Source organism: Pelophylax lessonae (genome assembly GCF_965119305.1).
Source record: "Pelophylax lessonae genome assembly, chromosome: 10".
Classification (NCBI taxonomy): domain Eukaryota; kingdom Metazoa; phylum Chordata; class Amphibia; order Anura; family Ranidae; genus Pelophylax; species Pelophylax lessonae.
This window is the reverse complement of record NC_138777.1, coordinates 208,786,799-208,810,536: the sequence shown is the minus strand read 5'-3', so window position 1 is coordinate 208,810,536 and position 23,738 is coordinate 208,786,799. Positions and strand designations below refer to the sequence as shown.

The 23,738-nt window shown below is 45.8% G+C and overlaps 1 protein-coding gene and 1 pseudogene across 3 annotated transcripts in view; one reads left to right on the top strand and one right to left on the bottom strand.

Annotated features, from left to right (window-relative positions):
* Positions 1–23,738, top strand: part of BANP (BTG3 associated nuclear protein) — a 645,526-nt gene that overhangs the window by 257,640 nt on the left and 364,148 nt on the right. The gene's annotated exons all lie outside the window — the stretch shown is intronic.
* On the bottom strand, positions 5,223–6,211 carry LOC309564899 (small ribosomal subunit protein uS2-like; annotated as a pseudogene). The gene has a single exon. The product of its transcript is annotated as a small ribosomal subunit protein uS2-like (transcript).

Genomic DNA, 23,738 nt, shown 5'->3' with positions numbered 1-23,738 from the left:
CAGGGGATCCCTCTGCAGGGATCGCAGTGGCTTTGTTCAAAACCGCAATAGCATGATCCACCGGCGGAGGCACACACCACCGTTCATCAGTGGCAGGCGAGAAAGGATAACGCAGCTTAAATTTACTTGGCACCGCAAAAGGCTTGCGCAAATCGCGCCATTGGTCCTTAACAGCGCGCTGAAAATCAGCATTGCAGGGAAAAACCTGCGGCGTCCTGCGTTTTCTCTGCGTCCCATAAGCCGCCAAGGCAGCTGGGGGACACACCTCGTCCTGCAAACGTAGCGTCTGCTTAATGGAAGCAATCAACTCATCCATGATTGCAAGCTCTTCAGGCGAGCCAGGGGGAGAATTATCAACCCCCTCAACTTCAGCCTCTACCTCAGACCCCACTAGATCAAGAGAGGAGCGGGACCCCGATAGGGAGGTCCCCGCCAGAACAGCCCCATCACCTTCACCCTCAGAATCAGAGGACAGAGCAACTCTGGGCCGTTTAGTAGATTGAGCAGCCACCAGCATTTGCACCTGTGCAGCAAGGCCAGCCACAATAGTGGCTAAATCCCCCCCTGGGGGGGAAACAGCGGTCCCCTGGCTTTCCACCAATACTGTGGGAAACTTGCCCTCCTGAGAATCCATTGCCCCTGTATGCCAGACAACCAAGGGTTAACTGCCCCCTTACAGCAAGCGCGGCAAGCGCAGCCCACCGCACCACACTCAGGCACAATGAGACCCCCACAGGGAATATACAGACTGAATACAGGCAATGGAACACAGGAATAGAAGGATAAAACCTGAGGAGACTCCGCTGCTGCTGCTGCCTCGATCGGTGCTTCCAGGAGAGAGGAAGTGATGCTGCCAGGGCGCTCTATGTAAGCCTATGGAGGCTACAAGAAAATGGCCGCCGTGCATGTAAACCATGCGGCCGGAGCGGGCGCCGGTAAAATGGCGTCGTTTGGCGCCGAAATCGCCGCTCCACAGTGCACAAAATCACACACAATATTAACCCATTATATGGATACATGTTAGATCGCCGCAGCGATCGCTGTATATGCCCCAACATGCCATTAAAAACATGCCCCACAGCACACAGCTCCTCACACTGCCCAGCCTGACATACTCAGTGTCATACAGCTCCCCCCCCCCCTTGCAGCCCACAGCATGCAGCCGAGAGATAGGGAGACAAGCAGTGTGATTAAAGGCAGGTTACACAGTCCCAGACTGAGACCCCCCCCAGACAGACAGGTCCCCACATAGATACACTTACCTCACATGGCGTGGGGAACCCGCACAGGCGAACAAGCCGCTGCACATGAGGCAGGGAGAGTCGCAATTCAAGACGCACACAATGGCGGTTCAGAAACCGCACAGCGTCCGGTGAGGTAGCCACCTCACCAATCATCCCTGCACCGAACAGGGATGGGTCGTTCACTGTGCCAGGAGCGATACCTGGCTGAACGCTCGATGGCAGACTGGGAAGCCACTGACCCACGACCTGCGACCAGGGGGATCAGCCTGAGACCCAGTCCGCATGATCCTCTTCGTCCGAAGAACTAACTAATGCTGACAAAAATAACAGCTAAGTAAAGGTAGAGAGAAAACTCAAACAAAATATCAAAAAGAAGAAAGAGTCTGGGACAAAAAGTCCCAGCACAGAGAGAGCCAGCCACTCCTGACAAGCTAGACATTAAAACTGAGATATGGTTGCAGGAAGTAGGAGGGTATTGACTGAGGGGACCACCCCTTGAGGGTGGGATATGTTAAAGCTTTATTGTTAACATATTCTGTTGCCTAGCTACTCCTTCGGAGCAAAGTCTAATACCCCCATATGTGACGAATATGAAGAGGCGGCGACTGTCGGAGGACGTAAGAGAAACCTCTTTACTAGCATGTTCGCAAGCTTCCTTGTGATGAAAAAGCCCAAGCTATAATAATGTTTATTGCTCACAACTTTCCTGAGATGGTAAAGAAGGAAACTTAAGCACTAAGAATGTAGACAAAGGCTTCCACTACCCCCATATACCTATACCGCAAATAATGAAAGTTGAACTCCATTCAGCTTACAAAAATTGGCACTTTGGTAATCTCCTCCTGTATGTTCAATAGCTAATGCTTGTTTAGTCTATGGGGGTATAATAGGAAGGAATACTTACCTTTTTGCTCTATCCCATGGCAACTGGTGATCATCTTCACTCTTCCTTTAAAATATGGGTGGGTTCTCAACAACAACATGTACAATGCAGGATCTTTGGCCACTGCTGGTCTTGCATTGTAGTGATGATGTTGCTGTGAGAAATGTCCACATGACTGGAAGAAGTGGAGTTGTCATCAATACCCAAATCAGTGGAGAGAAAGGCTGCACCATGGGCATGCATCGAAGTTCAGTTTTAATGTACAAAAACCTGAATACAAAGTAGAGCAGCAATGTGTACAGCAGGATATGTACACTGAACAAAATTATAAACGCAACAATTTTGTTTTTGCCCCCATTTTTCATGAGCTGAACTCAAAGATCTAAGACTTTTTCTATGTACACAAAAGGCCTGTTTCCCTCAAATATCCTTCACAAATCTGTCTAATTCTGTTAGTGAGCACTTCTCCTTTGCCGAGGTAATCCATTAACCTCACAGGTGTGGCATATCAAGATGCTGATTAGACAGCATGATTATTGCACAGGTGTGCCTTAGGCTGGACACAATAAAGGCCACTCTAAAATGTGCAGTTTTACTTTATTGGGGGGGGGGGGGGTCCGAAAACGAGTCAGTATCTGGTGTGACCACCATTTGCCTCACACAGTGCAACACATCTCCTTCGCATAGAGTTGATCAGGTTATTGATTGTGGCCTGTGGAATGTTGGTCCACTCCTCTTCAACGGTTGTGCAACGTTGCTGGATATTGGCAAGGCCTGGAACATGCTGTCGTATACGCCGATCCAGACCATCCCAAACATGCTCAATGGGTGACATGTCTGGTTAGTATGCTAGCCATGCAAGAACTGGGATGTTTTCAGCTTCCAGGAATTGTGTACAGATCCTTGCAACATGGGGCTGTGCATTATTATTCTGCAACATGAGGTGATGATCGTGGATGAATGGCACAACAGTGGGCCTCAGGATCTCGTCACGGTATCTCTGTGCAATAAAAATGCTATCAATAAAATGCACCTGTGTTCATTGATCATAGCATACGCCTGCCCATACAATAACCCCACCGCCATGATAGGCCACTCAATCCACAACATTGACATCAGCAAACCGCTCACCCACACAACACCATACATGCTGTCTGCCATCTGCCCTGTACAGTGAAAACCAGGATTCATCCATTAAGAGAACACCTCCCCAAAGTGCCAGACGCCATTGAATGTGAGCATTTGCCCACTCAAGTGGGTTTTGATCGATAACGAACTGCAGTCAGGTCGAGACCCCCGTGAGGATGACGAGCATACAGATGAGCTTCCCTAAGATGGTTTCTGACAGTTTGTGCAGAAATTCTTAGTTTATGCAAACCGATTGTTGCAGCAGCTGTCTGGGTGGCTGGTCTCAGACGATCTTGGAGGTGAAGACGCTGGATGTGGAGGTCCTGGACTGGTCTGATTACACGTGGTCATCGGTTGTGAGGCCGGTTGGATGTACAGCCAAATTCTCTGAAACGCCTTTGGAGATGGCTTATGGTAGAGAAATGAACATTCAATTCCCAGGCAACAGCTCTGGTGGACATTTCTGCTGTCAGCGTGCCAATTAAACATTACCTCAAAACTTGCGACATCTGTGGCTTTGTGCTGTGTGATAAAACTGCACATTTCTCTATCGTTCATTGACAGTCGCAGCTTCATATCTTCTTGACCATTGGGTTACAGGAGTAGGACACTAGGCAGGAAAAAGCCTTCACCACGCCTTTAGGGCTGTCTCTGCAGGCATAACCCCACACACTCTGTTACAGCCCTCAGATTTTTTCTGCCTAGTTTAGGATTAGAACTTAGTTCCCTGCTGGGACTTTGGTCTTAGCTGTTTTTTTTTTTTTTTTGGGAACCTTTTTTAAGACTTTTAGTTTGTGTTCCTGAATGAACCACAAACAACAGCCTGGGTTTTGGACTGGATATTCTAGATCCTTAAGGTCTCCCAGCCTGGCTAGCGAGCATTAGCAGGTTATAGTCCAGCACTAGGCCTCGCCACGACAGAGCCCCGTTGGATGGGGATGAGCCCGCGAGTGGACCGTCTTGCTGCTTGCTGGGCTTGGCTGGCAGGACCCCCATCCCAGGTGGAAGGTAGTCTTTTCTAAGTGGCGCCCACCTGATATCATGGTATGGGGAGTAAGTGTCCCCCCCCAATTTTCTGGTGGACGTGGGCCCCCCTCAGCTGTTCTGCCCCCCCTCCCATACAGGTTCCTACCTCCTGGGGGGCATATATATTGTACTTACTGTGGCGGTTCTGCGGGGGGGGGTTTGTGGGGTTTCCTCCTGGGGACCATCCGATGCCTTTGCCGACCCCCCGGGGGTCCTGGAGACTGCATGGTGCACCGTGGGGGGCCGCCATTTTACTGTAGACTTGCCCTGCTTTAATGTCAGGATCCTTCATTGTAATGGATGGGCAGCCATTTTCTAACTCTTCCCCATAGGAATGCATGGGACGGCCATTTTCTTGTAGTCCACGGTGCTGGACAGCATAGGCAGCCCCTGGACACTCTAGGAAGGACCTGGATGATTTTCACTTCCTGTGTCTGATCTCTGCTTTACAGATCGTTCCTGCAAGCCTCCTGACCAGTTTAGTAACGTTTTTTGGGGTCTCTTGTGGGTTTCCTCACACAAACTGCTAACAGACATGTGTTAGTGACACTACATATTTTTTTTTTAATTCAGTGTAATTGGAGTCCCAGGACAAAATTTGACCTACAGACCCCCTCGGTGTGGCGGTGGAACCTTCTGGGTCGCAGCCCCTTTCAGCTATTACAGCAGTTTTGTAAAGCTAGTGTCCAAAGTGATTCAGGACAAATGGGTTCACAAACTGATCCAATCGGTGGAAAAGATCGAATTCCCGTCTCGACCGTCGGACAGGTTCTTCCCGTTCAATCAGCGCCTATCTCCAGACCGTTTAAAGGATCTCTGAGAGGCGGTACAAAATCTGCTGTTGCAAAGGGTGATTGTGCCCGTTCCCTCTCAGGAACCGCTTCGCGTTTTCTTTTTTTTTTTTTCATATGGGTTTATTTCAAAAGTCCGCCATGGATATTTGAACATGGGTAACACCAGGACGTTTTTCTAAGACCATTCAGTAGTTGTTCCAGCCCATTCTGATGCCTGAGCAGTTGGAGCAGTAGACCAGTCATCTGTGCTAGCTGGCTGGGAGCTTCAGTCTTCTGCAGCTGCAGATTTTGGAGCTGCTGGGAGCTCAGGACGCTCTGCAGGAAATTGCTGGATTGGCACAGATGGGACTTGTACTCCTTCTGACCAGTCAGGAACTTCAGGCTGAGGAAACTGCGGAACATTTGCAGACCATTGGTAGCCTTCTCTGCACCAGCCTGTTCTTTCTTGTCAATCTCCTCAGGATTCCGGTAAAAATAGAGATCGGGCATGACTTCCCATGGATGTTCACAGAAAATTGTTCCTCTTATGCGCATAACTTCACGAGCCAGCATCCACCACATAAGACCAACAGAGTGGGCACCCTTGTTATTACAGGGGATGGCAATACCCACATAACGTACGGGTGAGAGCAGTAGTAGAAATATTTACGTATGATGCCTCAGTAAGGTTGATGATCAGCTCGTGGGTCAGTCACAACTAACAGGCGTGGTTCATGGAAAGCAGCTTGAATCTGATTGGTGAAAGTACCAGGTGTGAAGCGACCAGCAATTGGGGTGGCCCCACAGCAAATTTCAGAACAGCCCCCTGGCCAGTATTTCTGGAGAAAATCACACAAACATCAGCTGGGTTTTCAATGGCTACAATGGCACGTGCAGCAAGCAGAAGCTTCTCCCATGTACGTTTTAGATTTATAATGTAAATACCATCACTTTTCCTTTTGTAGATATATTGCTCCATTTGAAAGTCGAGGTTAGTGCCACCCAAGTGCGTTCTTGCAGCCAGGAACTTGAGGACATTTTCCTCTTTCATTTGCAGGACATCCAGACCTCCGGACATTGTTAAACACCCCTGAAGCTACTATGGGGAAAAAGCGACAACGCCGTATGGAGAGTCTGCTGGAGAAGCTGAAGCAAAAGAGCCACTTCGGGGGTTTTATTCAAACCTGTTTACTGTACCAAGGAAGGAAGTCAAACTGTATCTAATCCTGGACCTCAAGGCTTTGAACCATTTGTGTGGGTACAGAGGTTTCACATGCAGTCCATTCGTACTGTAGTGGCGTCCCTACACCAAGGATAGTTTTTGACCTCCATAGATATCAAGGACACATACCTACACATCCTTATTTAAGCTGGACACCAGAGAGGAGCATTATCAATTTGCGGCATTACCCTTTGGTCTCCCCTCCGCTTCCAGGGTCTTTACCAAGGTGCTGGCTCCAGTGTTGGCATTACTGCGGGGGATTTCGGTACTGCGGTACCTGGATGACCTCCTATTGAGGGCAGACTCTAACTCAGTCCTGTTGGACGACTTGACGATCACTGTCCGAACACTAATTTAAAAAAATCTGCCCTGATATCTTCAATGAGACTGGATTATCTGGGCCTGACTCTGGACTCCGCTTTGGCGAGAGTCTTTCTTCCCCTGGACAAATTGCAAAATTTGCAGGGGGCGATCCGGTTGTTGTTGGCATACAATCTGTCCTCTCTGGGGACTTGCATGCGGGCCTTGGGTCTGATGGTATAAACCTTTGAGGCGGTTTTGTTTGCTTAGTTCCACACGAGACCCTTACAAAAGGAGATTGTCATAAAATGGAACAAGGATCCAAAATCCTTGGATACTATGATTCGGTTGAGTCGCAACACAAAGTCTGCTTTTCTGTGGTGGCTTCACTCGTCAGCACTTCGCCAAGGCAATTCCTTCCTGCCGCTGTATTGGACGGTGGTAATCACGGACGCCAGCCTCTCAGGCTGGGGTGGAGTGCTGGGGAAACTCTGCACCCAGGGATCCTGAATGGTGGAAGAGTCCAAGCTGCCGATAAATATCTTGGAACTCAGAGCGATAAAGCTTTGCCTGAGTCATTGGACGGCTCGTCTGCAGGGTTGCCCGGTCTGGATTCAATCGGACAATGCCACGGCCATGGCTTACATCAATCATCAAGGGGGCACCAAAAGTGTCTTGGCAGCCCGGGAGGTGGCCGAGATTCTGGATTGGGTGGAAAAGTTTGTGGCCGACACCACAGATGCACTGGTGGCTCCTTGGGGTCGGTATCGGCTGATTTATGCCTTTCCTCCGCTGAAACTCCTGGCAAGGCTTCTACACAGGATAGAGGTGAAAGGGATTCCGGTCGTTATGGTGGTCCCAGACTCGCCGTTCTTGGTACGCAGACCTGGTAAGGTTGGTCGCCGATGCTCCTTGGAGACTTCCTCTCAGGGAAGATCTGCTGTCTTAAGGGCCGATCTTCCATCTGGCTTTACAGTCGCTGGCTTTACCGGCATGGCTGTGGAAAGCCAGGTATTGAAGGATAGAGGTCTTTCTGACTCTGTGATTCCTACGCTATTGAAGGCCTGGAAGTCTACTTCCAGGAAGATCTATCATCGTACGTGGAAATCATACATTTCATGGTGTGAATCGTTGAAAGTGCACCTTCGCTTGTTAGTTAGGGTTTTGCCTTTTCTTCAAAAATGGGTTGAACAGCATTTGACTTTGGGCACTGTCAAAGGCCAAGTGTCGGCTTTGGCTGTGTTTTTCCAACGCCTTTTAGCTACGCATGCCCTGATTCACACTTTTATTCAGGGGGTGCGTCATTTTGCGCCCCTGAGGCAATCCCCATTACCTCCGTGGGATCTGAATTTGGTGTTATCGGTTCTTCAAAAACCTCCATTTGAGAACTTTAGGGAGATTCCTCTGCTTTCATTATCTCAGAAGGTTTCCTTTTTGGTAGCTATCACTTCTGCCCGCAGGGTGTCTGAATTGGCGGCGTTGTCTTGCCGTTCACCTTATCTGGTGGTCCACAGAGATAAAGTGATACTTCGACCTATTCAGTCGTTTCTTCCCAAGGTGGTATCTGATTTGCATTTGAATGAAGACATTGTGCTGCCTTCACTCTGGCATAAGCCTGAGCATCCCAAGGAAATTGCTTTGCATTCTTTGGATGTGGTTCAGGCAATTAGAGTTTACCTGGCGGCTATGGAATCTTTCGCTAAAGGGTCAGGTTCCTCCTTTCCCAGTGAATGCGCATTCTACTAGAGCGCTGAGTGCCTCTTGGGCTTTTCACAATCAAGCATCAGTGATGCAAGTTTGCAAAGCGGCTACTTGGTCGTCGGTGCACACGTTCACAAAATTCTACAAGGTAAATGTATTGGCATCTTCGGATGCCTCTTTTGGCCGCAATGCTTTGCAGGCTGCTGTCTCTTTGAGGGTGTATGTTTTTTCTTGGTGATCTCCAGTTGTTCCTGGTTGAGCTCCATGTTACCTGGTTGGCTTTGTTTAGCCTTGGGAGATAGAGAAAACTGGATTTTTTACTTACCGTAAAATCCTTTTCTCTGAAGTTCATTGACAGACGCAGCACCCGCCCCTCTAATTATGAGTGGAATGGGGTTGTTGTCTTCTAAACACTGCTTGCAACAAAACTGAAAGCTGTAGCAGAGTGTGTGGGGTTATGCCTGCAGGGACAGCCCCATAGGCGTGCTGAAAGCTTTTTCCTGTCTAGTGTCCTACTCCTGTAGGGGGCAGCATAACCCAATGGTAAAGAAGATATGAAGCTGTGTCTGTCAATGGACTTTAGAGAAAAGGATTTTACGGTAAGTAGAAAATCCAGGTTTTAGAGTGGCCATTTATTGTGGCCAGCCTGAGGCACACCTGTGCAATAATCATGCTATCTAATCAGCATCTTGATATGCCACACCTGTGAGGTGGATGGATTATCTCGGCAAAGGAGAAATGCTCACTAACACAGATTTGGACAGATTTGTTAACCATATTTGAGAGAAATAGGCATTTTGTGTACATAGAAAAAGTATTTGATAATTGGGTTTAGCTCATAAATAATGGGGGGCAAAACAAAAGTGTTGAATTTATAATTTTGTTCCGTGTATTAAAAGGCTTCATTTCCATGCAATTTTTTGACAGGTTCTCTTTAAAACAGTGAAACTGTAATGGTTTACCATGTATATGTGATTGCTATGTGGAGGCAAACATGTGATAACAGTGAAGGATTAGAAGTGGAAAATACAAGACCATTGTTTACATGTATTGTTTAGCTTTCTGGAAACATAGAATGAAAATAGCTGCATTGGTTACATTAACGCAAGCTTTCAACTCACTGCTTGTCTAATTAGGCATGCTTCTTATGGATGTCATTAAATAGTTTTGCATAAGTATAAATATTTATGAAGGAAGCTGTTAATATAAAGGATTTTACTGCTAAGAAATTATGACATTGATTCCTGCATTTTCCTTTCATGGTGGATACAATTCCAAAACTTTGATCGCGTTTATAGCTAAGCTGATAGAAAATATATGTAGGAGGTTTAGAGAAATTCTTTAAAGTAGTTAAAGAAGATCTATCAATATATATTTTTTTCTTACAATTCTGTCCCTTATGGCAGAAAGTGCATGTAGTATTTTGCCCCATGTGGTTAAAGCGGAGCTTCAGGCTCCTTTTGAACAAAATTAAAAGTCAGCAGCTATAAATACAGCAGCTGCTACCCTGTCCACAAATCCAGCGGTGTCTTTACCTGAGCCAATTTTTCAATTGGCTCTTGAGTGCTGCCGCCACTATTGTACGGGGGAGGGGGGGGATCGTCAGGCTCTGCATTCCTCTTGTTGTTGCTTGTCTATGGAAATTGGAGTACCCGGAGGTAACCCACCCAGGCACAGGGAGAACATGAAAACTCCTGGCAGGTAGTACCTTAGTTGGGATATGAACCGGCAACCCAAGTGCTGCTAGGCGGAAGGGCTAATTATTTAGCCTCTGTGCTGCTCAACTCAGCGCAACTTTAAAATGATGCTTAACCCGCTTCTTTTTTTTTTTTTTTAATTTCTGAAGAATTTCTGAAATGTCCCAAGGCCACTGTTCCTAGCTTCCCTTGTCTCCTTAGCTAGCCAAATTCTAAGGTGACACCCATGCATGCTACCTCCCTGAACGCGACTGTCTGTGTCCAAAGACACATACCGCGGCAGTAATCATGCACCTCTCTCACAGCAGTTTGATGGCAGCAGTATCCTCAGAGGAACCAGGACGTGGTGCTGATGGATCCTGGACACGTTGATTTGTTTTGCAAAGCACATATTCACTTTAATGTGATCTATGAGAATGAAAATATGGACGCTGTCATTACCAATTTTTTGAAAAGTGTGAATTTGACCAAGTCAGTAGGAAAGGTCTTTTCAGACTTCATTGGATAACATACTTGTTCTAGGTCAGAGATTCACTAGTAAACAGAGCCAGAATCACAGTGACAGCCGAGAAGCCTTAGTCTTTGAAAACAAATTGGCAGTGGCAGCTCCACTATTGATATTGTCACTTGCAGTTTTGGTTTTACACGCAGTAAAATAGTCAAAAGTGTGCTGTGGTGTCTTAAGAACTTGCCAGCACATTGGAGGGAAAAAAATGATGCTATATAAAGAAAATAACCTGCTTTATGAACATCCCCCTTTTTGTAAAGGTCCTTTAAACTGACTTAATGTATAAAACAGTCCGTGTTCCAGGGTCTCGCTGCACACTGGCTGAGACACAACAGAACAGTTTCCATTGTCACTCCTGACACTTCTGCACTCAATGCGGTGGCCCCATTCTCTGTAATGCTGCCATATTGGCCCCTGAATCAGAAAAAAAGGGGAATATTCTGGCTGTACATCAGTCAGCAACAGATTATTAATGGCTCAGATAAAACTGCAGCCTGTGACAGTGCTTAATAAAGAAAATACCTTCAGTTATTTCCTTATGACTTCTCTCCAGATCCTGTCTTGTTTTTTTATATTCTATTCTTTTTCTCCACAATTCACATTTATCTCTAGCCAAAGAATTCAGAGGTCCAAGAAAGAAGGGGAAGACGCCAGGGCAGCGTGCTTTGCAGAGATAATATATGTGAAATTGACATCATTCTGCTAAAGAGCAAAGCCCATGCTTTGTGTCTCTAGCATGTTATCTCGCACATCTGTGTTTAAGAGTGTCACCGAATGTATCTTGTGGTATTGCCGTCCTTTGTTCCCAGTGCCCCAACTACTTTGAGCAGTGCACTGATTGTCAGTTCCAGAATTGCCATTTACACAAAGAAACTTTCTATAGTTTCTAATTCCAGAGCAGTCTCTAAATCTACTAAAGTCTAACCCCAACCAAAACTGTTTTTTTGCAGTATGTGACGCCATTGGCGAGATTTTCCCTCTTGTTCAGTCCCTATGATGTCCATACCAGCAGTAGGGGTTGCAAGGATGTCAGCAGTTTCTTAAGTGCAAAGGAAGTGGTTTTGTGCAGCACCCGTACACACAGAATGGAACAGATACTAAGATTTTATTCCTAATGCTTACCACACATTGCAATCTGATCGATTTCCTTCAGATCTACCAACTGTATTGTGCAAGGGCCTGCCTGATTGAATACAGATTGATGAGATTGTTTAGGTAGGTTCTCTTAGTACATAGTTTTGGTGGATCAAAGTTGATTATACTGCCAGATTGTAATGTGAATGTGCTCTTTACAGAATATAAAAGGTGCCATTATACAGCATTTATAAATAAAATCAGTTATCAGCACATAATTACAACACAAAACCCAATTTTCTTACCAGTATAAAAGATAGAACCATATTACATGAATTGTTAATAAATACTGTATGAGGTAATGTAAAATGTATCATCTTTAAAACTCAGTTGATACTAAAGGTACCTAGAGTTTTAAATATAATAATTTTTTGGGTGAAGATGGGTGTTAGAAACTTTAGTTTCAAAAACTGGGAGATTTTCTATAATCTGAAGGAGCTCATCTCCTAAATCAGGGCTCTTCGTCTTTTAGATATGAAGACCACAGCTAATTTTTTACAAATATTTTGTGGCTACAAGAAAAAAAAAAAAAAAACACACTCCTAAATAAATGAGTTCCCCCTTACATCAGGATCCCCATCATAACCCCTTACATCAGAGTCCCCCCTTATATCAGGGTCCCCATCAGAGTCCCCTACTTACATAAGGGTCCCCATCAGAATCCCAATCATAATCACTTCTACCACTGTAAGGCTTACAGCTATGCTCTCCTGTAAATGCTGGGGATGCCAGGGGTCCTAGCAACCAATGACAGAAATGATGGAAGTAAAGCAGGGAGTATGGCACTGATCTTAGCTGCAGGCAAGAAGAATCTTGTAGTGGGCAGAATGTGGCAAATCTAAGCAATTTTTTTTGTAAATTTCTTCAAAATTATTTCTAAATTAAGTAACAATTGACAATTTTTGCTAGAAAATTACTTAGAACTTCCAAACGTTATATATATATATTTTTTTTAGCAGAGACCCTAGAGAATAAAACGGAGATAGTTGCAATACTTTTTCACACTGTATTTGTGCAGCGGTCTTACAAACGCAATTTTTTATGGGAAAAAATACATTTTTTTAAATTAAAAAGTAAGAAAACAGTAAAGTTAGCCCGATTCTTTTTAATAATGTGAAAGATCATGTTACGCAGGGTAAATTGATACCAAACATTTCATGCTTCAAAATTGCGCATGCTCCTGGAATGGCGACAGATTTTGGTACTTAAAAATCTCCATGGCGACGATTTAAACATTTTTACAGGTTACCAGTTTAGAGTTACAGAGGAGGTCTAGTGCTGGAATTATTTCTCTCACTCTAATGATTGTGGCGATACCTCACATGTGTGGTTTGAAAATCGTTTACATATAAGGGCACGACTTGCAAATGTGTTTGCTTCTGCGTGCGAGCTCGGAAGGTACAGAATGCTTTAGGGCTTTTTCACACGGGCGGTCCGATCAGATCCACCTGTCAGTTTTTTAGGCGGATCTGATCGGATGCCCCATTCAGCCCTATGGAGGAGCGGATGTCAGCGGTGACATGTCTGCTGACACCCACTGCCATCCGCATCCGATCCTGTCCGTGAAATCCGGACGGATGGAAACCCTATTTTCCATCCGTTCCTGGGGATCGGATCGGATGGGATCGGATGAGAGTGGACAGGCGGTCTGCTCTCATCCGATTCCCCATAGAGAGCAGCGGGGGCTGTGACACCTCCCTCTCCGCACTGCAAGCGGAGACGGAGCTGTCATCCGCCGGCTCAGCGGGGATCGCGGATCGATCCCCGCTGAGCAGCACGGATCCGCCTACGGAGGCGGACCATGTGAAAGAGCCCTAACTTTTTTTTTTTTTTTTACACTGTCCCTTAAAAAAAAAAAAATTGGATCTCTTTTATTCCTATTACAAGGGATGTAAATATCCCTTGTCATAGAAATAAGCAGGACAGGGCCTCTTTAATTTGAGATCTGGGGTCAAAAATACCTCAGATCTGACATTTACACTTAAAAGCAATAAAAAAATAAATAATTTGTCCCTTTTAAGGCCTTTGGGTGGAAGTGATATTTGACATCTCTCTAAGGCATAGAGTAGAGTGGGGGACATCTTGCCTTCACTCGACTTCCTGCCCATCCTAACAGGGGGTTGGATAATTTTCCCTGCTACCGACGGCTACGATTAGCGGGGAAATGACCAGGAAGCGGAGGGAGGGGGGTGGCGCCTCTCCCGCCGCCCATAAAAGTGATCCTGTGGGGAATTTGCCGCTAGGATCAATTTTATGTTAAAGCGGAGTGTCTGCTATGTAAAAATATACAGAGGTTATGGCAGCTATCCTGTTATTCATATTCCCTTCACTTTCTGTTCTTGTAGACTCAAAAGAAAGTGGGGCGACTTTTTTGTGAGAGATATCCCATCCTATACAGTTATCAGAGAAGGATATTCCCTATGGTAAGATTCCCCTCTATTCCTGTTTTGGTGACAAATTTTGGATTTGCCCTCACTTTAAATCCCAGTGACATTGGTGATCCGGACAATTAAAGAGTGTCGTTCTCCATAATGGGGACACAGACAGCACATAAAGGCGGTCCGCTCTCTTTCGATTCCCCCATAGAGAGCAGCGGGGCTTTGACACCTCCTTCTACGCACACAGTAGGGAGACGGAGCTGTCATCTGCCTGCTCAGCGGGGATCAGCGGATCGATCCCCGCTGAGCAGAGAAGTGTGAAAGAAGCCTTCTACCTCTATCCCCAAAAAAAAAAAAAAAAAAAAGTTTTGTCTTTAGTTATACTTAAAGATCTCTTCTTGTGCAGGAGCAGAGGAATAAGGAGCTTTAGTTATCTTATTCTGCACTCCTGTAGGCTTCCTCTTTGTTGCACAACTGAAGCCGATTCCTTTGCCACTCTGCTGGCTGTTGTTTTTTTTTTTTTTTTACGTCATTGTGTACAATGCAGGGCAAGCAGTCCTGCACTGTCCTATAGGCTGACAAGAGCCCCATCCACATCCCAGTCAGAGGGCACTTATTCTGCTAATGCTAGTTTAAAAGAGCACTTAACCCTTCATTGCCCCCCCCCCCCCCCACTCAGTGGCATGCAGTGGTTTGGTGATGCTTGAGTTTATGCCCCTAAGGGCCCCTATGCATTCATGTTTGAGATTGAGTTTAAAGAAGTGGTGTGGCATCCATATTGATATGTCTGTTAGTACATGAGTGATGTGTGAGACGACTGATGGGGGTGAGCTGTGGGAAGAAAGATGCATTTGGGTGTCATCAACATACAAATGGTATTAGAAGCCGTAGGAGTTCATGCAGTTTCATTTCTAAACTCTGTGGTGCCAGGTTAATAGGTTTTGCCCTTACTGGAAATGACAGTTCTGTTCTCCATATGTTGATATCAGTTGAACTCATGCCTAATACAGTTCATGACTTCTGTTTCATTTCTAACCCACAGTGCCAGACGTCTATGCTTTCCAGACAGAGACTTTGCCAGGGTTATAAGTTTAACCCAGTGGCGGCCCGTGCATAGGGGGCGCCAGAGCGCCGCCACCCCTAAAAAAAAAAAAAAAAAAATAGAAAAAAAAATGACAAAAAGAACAAAAAAAGTTTTGAAAAAAAAAAAATTGTGTTCGCAGGCCTATGCGCTGGGCCTGGTGGCTATGGGGGGCTGCCTTCTGGGGGCGTAACCTGGGCGCAGGAAAAAGCGCTGAGCCACCCCCACCTTCGTGATATCCTGGCTGTGATTGGTCCAGTCTCCAGCCTGGACCAATCATCATCCAGGACATCGCTGACTCGCAATGGGGGCGGTGCCCGGTGCGTGCGTCAGTCACGCACCGTCACCGCCCGATCTCCTTCCCGCCGCCCGGACCAGAAGACAGAGGACTGAAGAGGAGGACGCCCACTGCGCTGCTCGTCTCGGTTCCCGGAATCCCGCCATCCCGCCGCCGTCAGAAGGTAAGTAATTGAAGCCGGCCTGTGCCATCACCTATGCCATCACCTGTGCCATGCCTATGCCATCACCTGTGCCATGCCTATGCCATCACCTGTGCCATCACCTGTGCCATGCCTATGCCATCACCTGTGCCATGCCTATGCCATCACCTGTGCCATCACCTGTGCCATGCCTATGCCATCACCTGTGCCATGCCTATACCATCACCTGTGCCATCACCTGTGCCATGCCTGTGCCATGCCTATACCATCACCTGTGCCATGCCTATACCATCACATGTGCCATGCCTATACCATCACATGTGCCATGCCTGTACCATGACCTCAAAGTCATGCAATTTTTTTACCGCGTTTTTTGCCGCGAAGCAATACCTATTACATTTTTCTTTTTGCGCCCCCCTAAAAATGTTGAGCACAGCCGCCACTGGTTTTACCCTTACTCATTGTCAAAGTTATAGTCCTGTTCTGTTCAGATTCTTCATATGTTGATGTCAATGCGTCAGACAACGCGTCGGTTGGTCAGTGGCTAGAGACAAATCTCCAGCAAACAGCTTTGGTAGAATGGCTAAGAGGCTGTCCGGTGGCAGTCTGTATCTGTCCTGTCACTGGATGTCCAGGGACACTGCAAGGGTAATCAAGGTAAAAGGGAAGTCAGCTCTAAATGATTTATCCCAATCTCTTTTATTGCCACTTTTGCTGGGCAGTTAGCCTATTAAAAGGAAGTGGAAAAATAACAGATATACCAACAGGATTAACAGGTAATAAAAGTATGTTGGGGGGGCTCAGAAAAACAGAGCTGTGTTAATGCTCTTATCAGATTGCATCATATATGACTTTTATTTTCCAATATTAAAACCAGCTTCATTTTGACATTTTTGGATGATCAGCCCTAATTTCCAAGGAATTATATGTTGAGTATACAGCTCAGATCACAATGTTGATATTTGAGGACGTAGAGATGTGTGTAGGAGATTTTCCTGTATCCTTCTACTGCTCACCAACAGCAATGCTCTCTTCTGACATAAATATAGTTTTTCTTTCATATTCAGCTCTAAATTCTCGAGTTCATTAAGTCGGAATTCTCTCAGAACATAGTTGGCCCTCTTGAACTTTTGTAACAGTAGTAAAAAATGTTCTGTAAAGCCTATGGAAGTCCCTTTCTTCCCCTTTCTCCTAAATAAATCCCTAATTCGCTCACAAATCAGCCAAAGATATTATTTAATTGCTCCAGAGACAGGGTTTATTTTTCTAAGCTAGAAACTAGCTGTTTTGATAATATTAATGCAACTCTGTGTCTTAGTAACAGAGCTACCAGGCGTTTTCCTATTCCCGGCTGAGCCCGAATAGCACCCAGCTTTGCACTGAAAATAAACATCCTGGCTTCAATAATAAAGCACATTGATTCCTGGAATATTATTCTAGGCAGGTGGCTCTTCTGCCTTGTTCAGTTTCCTGAAAGATGATTGACGGGGAGTTAGCACAGCGAGTAGTAAAAACCTCACTTGAAATCCTTATCTAGGACAGGATCAGAAGATAAAAACATTTCATATAAAAATGTGTATTAACTGTTCACTGCGCTCAGTTATGATACTGTGACCGGCTTATTGAGTTTCAAGCAAATATCCAAGCAAAATTGATTAGCACAGCTCTGAAAAGTAGATCTCTGACCTGAACAGTTAGCCCCCATTACAGGGACCCTGCCAAGATGGAAATCAGGGGCCACCTTTGCTCACTAGTTCTTCAAGGTGCAGACTCATATTTATTTTGGTTCATTTAAAATATACCGCCAGCACATTAGCCTTCTAGTTCTTTCATTAGAAAGAAAGTAAAATATGCAGCTAGCTGTCTCCACGAAAAATGTTATACCATAGCACAGTTTTCTATGCTTTAATTTCACAAGAAAAAAAAAAAACATAAAACAGCAGCAAAAACATCCCTGTAGTTGTAGCTATATATATATATATATATATATATATATATATATATATATATATATATATATATATGTGTGTGTGTGTGTCTGTATGATTTTTTTTTTAAATAAGTATTTTTCTTCCAGCCATTCTGTTTCTAAGCTATTTATATGTAAAGTAAAACCAGTGTATTGGCATCTTTTGATGTCATATTGGTACATAATAGTATTTGTAATGATGATGGTGATTTCAACAGTATAGGGGAGATTTGGAATACATTGGACAATCCAGTGGGGGTCTGTAACCGTGAAAATGTTTAAAAACCCCTGCAATAGATAGAAGATCATGGAGATGTAAAGCACAGAGAATTGGACAGTAATAGACGAACAGTCATGGAGGACTGAAGCACAGACAGGAGGGTTGGGATACAACAAAAAGACAGTTGTGAAGGAATGAGGAGATGGGTTGGGATACAAGTGATGAAGAAGGAGATGGGTTTGGAATACATTACATGGACACTTGTGGAGGAATAAATAGATAGGTTGGGATACATTAAATGGACAGTTGTGGAGGAGTAAAGCACAGAGGATCCATGTACAATAGATGCACAGTTTTGCAGGAATTCAGAAATGGGTTGGGATACAATAGAAATGTGCAGTAATGAAGAGATAGCTTGTAATATAATAGATGGACAAAGTGGAGAAAAAAAGAAATGACTTGGGAAACAATAGATGGACAGTTGTTGAGGAGTAAAGCACAGAGGATCCGTGTACAATAGATAGAAAGTTATGGAGGAATGTGGGAATGGGTTGGGATACAATAGATGGACAATTGTGGAGGAATAAAGAGGGGGGTTGGAATACAATAATTGGACAATTTGGCTCTGTGAGCAAGAGCAGCGGTGCGAGGAATAGATTATCTGAGCTTGTTGTCTTGTTGCCAAATGTGAGTGCAATTTTAATGTTTGTTGTTTTAACATTTTTAATAAAACTTGCTACACTATAAGATTATCTCTGGGTTTTCTTGCTTACTCATATTGAGTGTATGAGGATTTACAATAGTGACATCCATAAACTGGCAATGAAGAAGATCTGAAATTCTGTTTACAGGATTTAGCTTGCAAGACTTGTTGGCTGCTTTGTGGGCTGCAACCATCTGGGGAGTGAAAATGTCATCTGGGCAAGTGGAAGAGCACTTTTTATGCATAAAGAAAAAATTAGCACATCAAATTTGATTTCACAAGATCACGGTGATTGGGATGTTTTCTTTATCTAACACAGTTGGACTTTATCATATTTAAGGATATTTTGATTTATCCAATCACAGGTCATTGTTAATAATTTGTATAAAAGGGCTCAGAGGCGTACCTAGGGTCTCCAGTGCCCTTGACGAGGAGCTGTCACTCAAATCCCTCCGTGGTATATGAAATCACTGCAACTCGTACACATGAAATAGCAAAGCTCCATATACAATGCTTTCCCAATAATGGCAATAATAATCTGTGGTATCAACCTCAAATCATAAATATATATTTACACACACATATTTAGACTTGTGTGATGATGGTGATGTGCCAGAGGAATGCTTGTCACCATATTGCAAGCATAGTAGAGGCACATCACACCTTATGACAAGCACAACACAGGCCATTAAAACTTATTGCAAACACAACATTAATAAATCACACCTTTTTACAAGCATAACACTGGGAAATCACACCATACCAGTGCTGGACTGGGGGATAAAAACCAGCCCCGGTTCAAGATTTATACCAATTCACAGGACTTGCCCCAGAACTTAAATCAGCAAAGAGATTGCACACACAGGAATTGCCCCAGCACTTACCCCATCACTGAGATTGCACTCCCAGCACCCAGGCTTTACCCTGGAATTTAGATTGCACTCACAGGACTTGCCTGTCTCGTCTACCCCTTGGTACGCCTCTGAAAGGGCTAGCACCTACTTTTTGTTTTTTTTTCTTCCTTTACAATAATTGGACAGTTGAGGAATGAAGAGATGGGTTACAATAGAGTGTTGGTGTTCAATAGATGGACAGCCGTGGAGGAATATGGCAATACAATGCGTAAACAGTGGAGGAAAAGATACAAAGAGGTTGGGGTAAAATAGGCAACGATGGGGCAAAGAGGCACAGGTACCACAGACAGACAGTTGTAGAGAAAAGAGATACAGAGGATTTGGGTTTCTTCTTCCAGAAGGGGGAGACACCCGAGTTTTTGCAGTGGTAGTACTGTAAATTTCTTTTCTTTTTTTTTTTTTTAATTTAAAACAGTGATTGTGCTCTCAGAAAAGTTTTGAGATGGAGAGGAGGAAAGTGTCGTGCTTGTGATAAATCACAGGATACCCAAGAGGAGAGTTGCGTTTTAAGAGTGATAATTTGTGCAGCCTCTCATTAGTTCTTTCACTTGTCTCCTTATATGAGACACATTTGACAGCTGTGCTGCTTCATACTCATTATCTCCCGTCATTGTTCCAAGTAAATGTTCATTATCCCAGAGACTCTCTTTGAAGTGGAAATCTGCTGTAACGTCCAGTAGGGACAGAGGTTCACAGAAAGATCTTATTACCCTATCACAGAAATTCCACCAGCTTTACATTGCATGTCTACATTAATAACTTAACTCAATTAATCATGATTACTGTTATTATACATTACCTAGCAAAACATACCAGAGCTCTTTGTAATTTGGGCCTCGAGCCTTTACGCAGGAGGGTGTCATGGGCGTATAATACAATACTTGAGGTTATCTGATAGTAATCTACAGCTAGCAATTCCCACTTCTCATCATCCACAGATTTCATATTGACCTCCTCTGTTCATCATGAAAACTGTAATTTCTCTTTGGTTCATTGACGGACACAGCTCTTCATTCTAATGACTGTAGGGTTTAGCTGCCCCCTACAGGAGTAGGACACTAGGCAGAGAAAAGCTTGAGCACACCTATGGGGCAGTCCCTGGGGTTATGCTCCCACTTCCTGCTATATGTATTCAGTTTTTTTTTTCTGCCTAGTCAGGAGTAAGGACCTAGTTCATTGTTGGGATCTCTGGTCCTAGCTATTTTTTTATTTTTAAATGGAATTCTTTTACTTCTTTTATTATTTTGTTCCTGTGAGAATCTACTATCAACTGCCGGACTGGGCTGCGAACTGGATAATCTAGATCCTTAGGGTCCCCCCAGTCCAGCCAGCGAGAATGTGCAGACTGCAGCTCCATGTTAGGTCAGCTGCGACATAGCCCCACTGGATGGGGGCTGGCTTGCGAGTTAAACGTCTCACGAGGGCACATACGAACTTGCTTTGGCCTGAGTCACAGCGTTTCCTCCTGGCTGACAGCACCCACATTGCAATAGAGCGGTGTCCTGTCCGGTGTGGTGCCCACCCAGTTCCTGGTGTGGTAATTAGCTGTCTCCCCTCTACACCTGGCGGGTTTTGGGGTGGACGTGGGCCCCTCCCTGGGATGGTCGGACCCCCTTAATGCCCTCCTTCCCAGTTGCATCTCCCCGCTCCCCAGCTCGGGGGTTTCTGTGGCCTGTGATCCCCATCTGCTCACACAACCCCCCCCCTTTCTAAAGGTGAATTGGGGGTGGTGGAGGGGGGGGAGAGTAGCGCACCGCCGGGGCCCAAAACTATCGCTCCTTGAGAAAGATGGGCCCTGAGACCTCTGGGACCCTCGTGGGCATTTTCTTGTAGCCTGGCTTGCTACAGATCTGCGGCCATGTTTTTGTAGCCTCGGCACCAATTTTCCTATAGTTTCCCATTGAAAATAGTGGCGACCATGTTTTTGGAGCGCAGATGGATGGTGATTCAGCAGTGGGAAGTCCTCGGCCTCTAGTGCTAATAGGCAGACATGCATTTTACTGATTGCCGCACGCTATGCAGAAGCTTGCTGTGAGCTGTCTGGTGGTGGTTAGTGCCTGAGGCTCCCTCTCCCTCTTGCTGCTGCTATACAGCGGTAGTGCTGTGCTGGGCCTTGTGGTGCCGACAGCGCAGTGGGGTGTCCTTTACAGTTTTTACATTTGTGGTGCAGATTCCCTCTCCATTCATGAAGTCACTGAAACACGTTTCACCACCTGATCCACTCTGGGGATGCCTGCCCTCCGGGGCCCCACAACTGGCTGCACTGACGGTGGTCCTGGAGTCCTTGGTGTCCAAAGTGGTTTTGGTCCTGGGCAAACGGGCTACTAAAACGCATCCCCCGCCTTCACCTGCTTCTTCTGTCTATTCAGATCCAGGGTCTGAATCGGCCTCCGCGGATGCCAGTTACAATTCAGGGTCTACGTCCACGCACCCCGCATGCTTAGTGAGGATGATTACTCTGTTCCTCTAGCCGCACATGAAAAGGCATTAGTGGATGCACTGATTGTATCAGTGCGGGAAACCTTACATTTGGAAGATGTGACTAGGGCAGCATCAGAGGCGCTGGTCACCTTTGGCACCCACAAGTCCTCCAAAGTGGCAAGGGTGTTCCTCTTTCCCACCTTCTTTAAATATATTGTCTCAAAACAGTGGGGGTCCCCAAAACACACCTTTGCAATCCCTAAGTGGTTTGCAATGCAGTATCCTGTAGTGCACTCTCCGGTTTCCTGGTTGAATAAAGCCACGGTAATTCCAGTAGAAGAGTCTCCAGTCTTCTCTGATCCGGCTGATAGGAGGTCGGAGGCTTTGACCCGCCATATGTTCACTGTGGCTGGAACAGCACTTAGGCCAGTGTTTGCCATCACCCTGGTGTCACAAGCTATGACTGAATGGGCAAACGTTTTACGCCTGGACCTGGAGGAAAAACTGCTCCCTCCTGAGTTTGTGGTGCTGGCGGATCAATTGGGCCAAGGGCTATAGTCTGTGACACCTCTTTGGATCCCTTGCTTTCTAGACTGTCTGTCTCTGCGGTGGTCCTGCAGCGCATTATCTGTCTGAAATGCTGGTCCACGGACCAGGCTTCTAAGAAGGCCTTGTCCAATGTTCCGCCTGTTTGGAACTTCCTTGGATGACATAATCAAAGGCCTCACAGGGGGAAAGAGTACTCTTCTTCCTCAGGCTTCCAAGGGTAAGGAGTCCCGTCGCAGACGGGGTCCCTCCTTTTCTGCTCACAAGCGGCCTTTTCGTTCCTCCAGATCAAAACCCTTCTGGGCCTCCAATGGGGGTTCCAAGAATGGGGGCCCTGGTTCTAGCATTACTGTGTCAGCGGGGGATCGCGATACTGGATACCTGGACGATCTGCTCTTGCGAGCAGAGTCTTTGACTGCCCTGTTTGCCTACTTAGAGATCACTCTGCAAACGCTGAGGGATTTTGGTTGGATTCTAAATCTTCAGAGGTCTGCTCTGGTCCCGTCCACGAGCCTGGAATATTTGGGACCGACTCTGGATTCGGGCTCTGCCAGAGCGATTCTCTATCTGGCATAACTTCAGAAGTTGCAGGAGGCAATCGGCTCAGATAGTCATCTCTTCAGACTTGCATGTGGGTGCTGGGCCTGATGGCGTCTACCTTCAAGACGGTTCTGTTTGCACAGTTCCACTCGAGATCTCGGCAAAAGGAGATTCTGGTGAAGGGGAACAGGGATCCTCAGTCTCTAGACAATCTCATGATGTTGAGCCAGAGAACAAGGGGTCCCTGGTTTGGTGGCTTCGTTCTTAGGCACTTCTTCAGGGAAAATCCTTTCTTCCCCTGTACTAGATGGTTGTCACCACAGATGCCAGCCTATCCAGGTGGGGAGGCGTCCTCGGCACAGATTGTGCTCAAGGGGTCTGGACTCTGGAGGAGTCCAGGCTACCAATCAATGTACTGCAGCTCTGAGCGATCAGGCTTTGCCTGGATCATTGGACAGTTCATCTCCAGGGATGTCCGGTACGGATTCAATCGGACAATGCCATGGCCATGGCCTATGTCAATCACCAAGTGGGCACGAAAAGTGCGCTGGGGCTCAGGAAGTAGCTGACATTCTAAGGTGGACAGAATGGTCCGTTCCAGCCCTCTCTGCTGTACACATTCCAGGGGTGGAAAATTGGCAGGCGGACTATCTCAGTTGACAGGCGTTGGACCAGGGAGCCATGGTCATTTCATCCGGAAGTGTTTAGTCAGTTGCGTCTCCGGTGGGGGACTCCCGAGGTGGACCTGTTTGCCTCTGACAGGAAATAGGACAGTTCAGAGGTTTGTGGCACAGTTTGGGGACCCTCTAGCCAATGCTACAGATGCCCTAGTGCAGTAATGGCAAACCTTGGCACCCCAGATGTTTTGGAACTACATTTCCCATGATGCTCAAGTAGACTGCAGAGCACA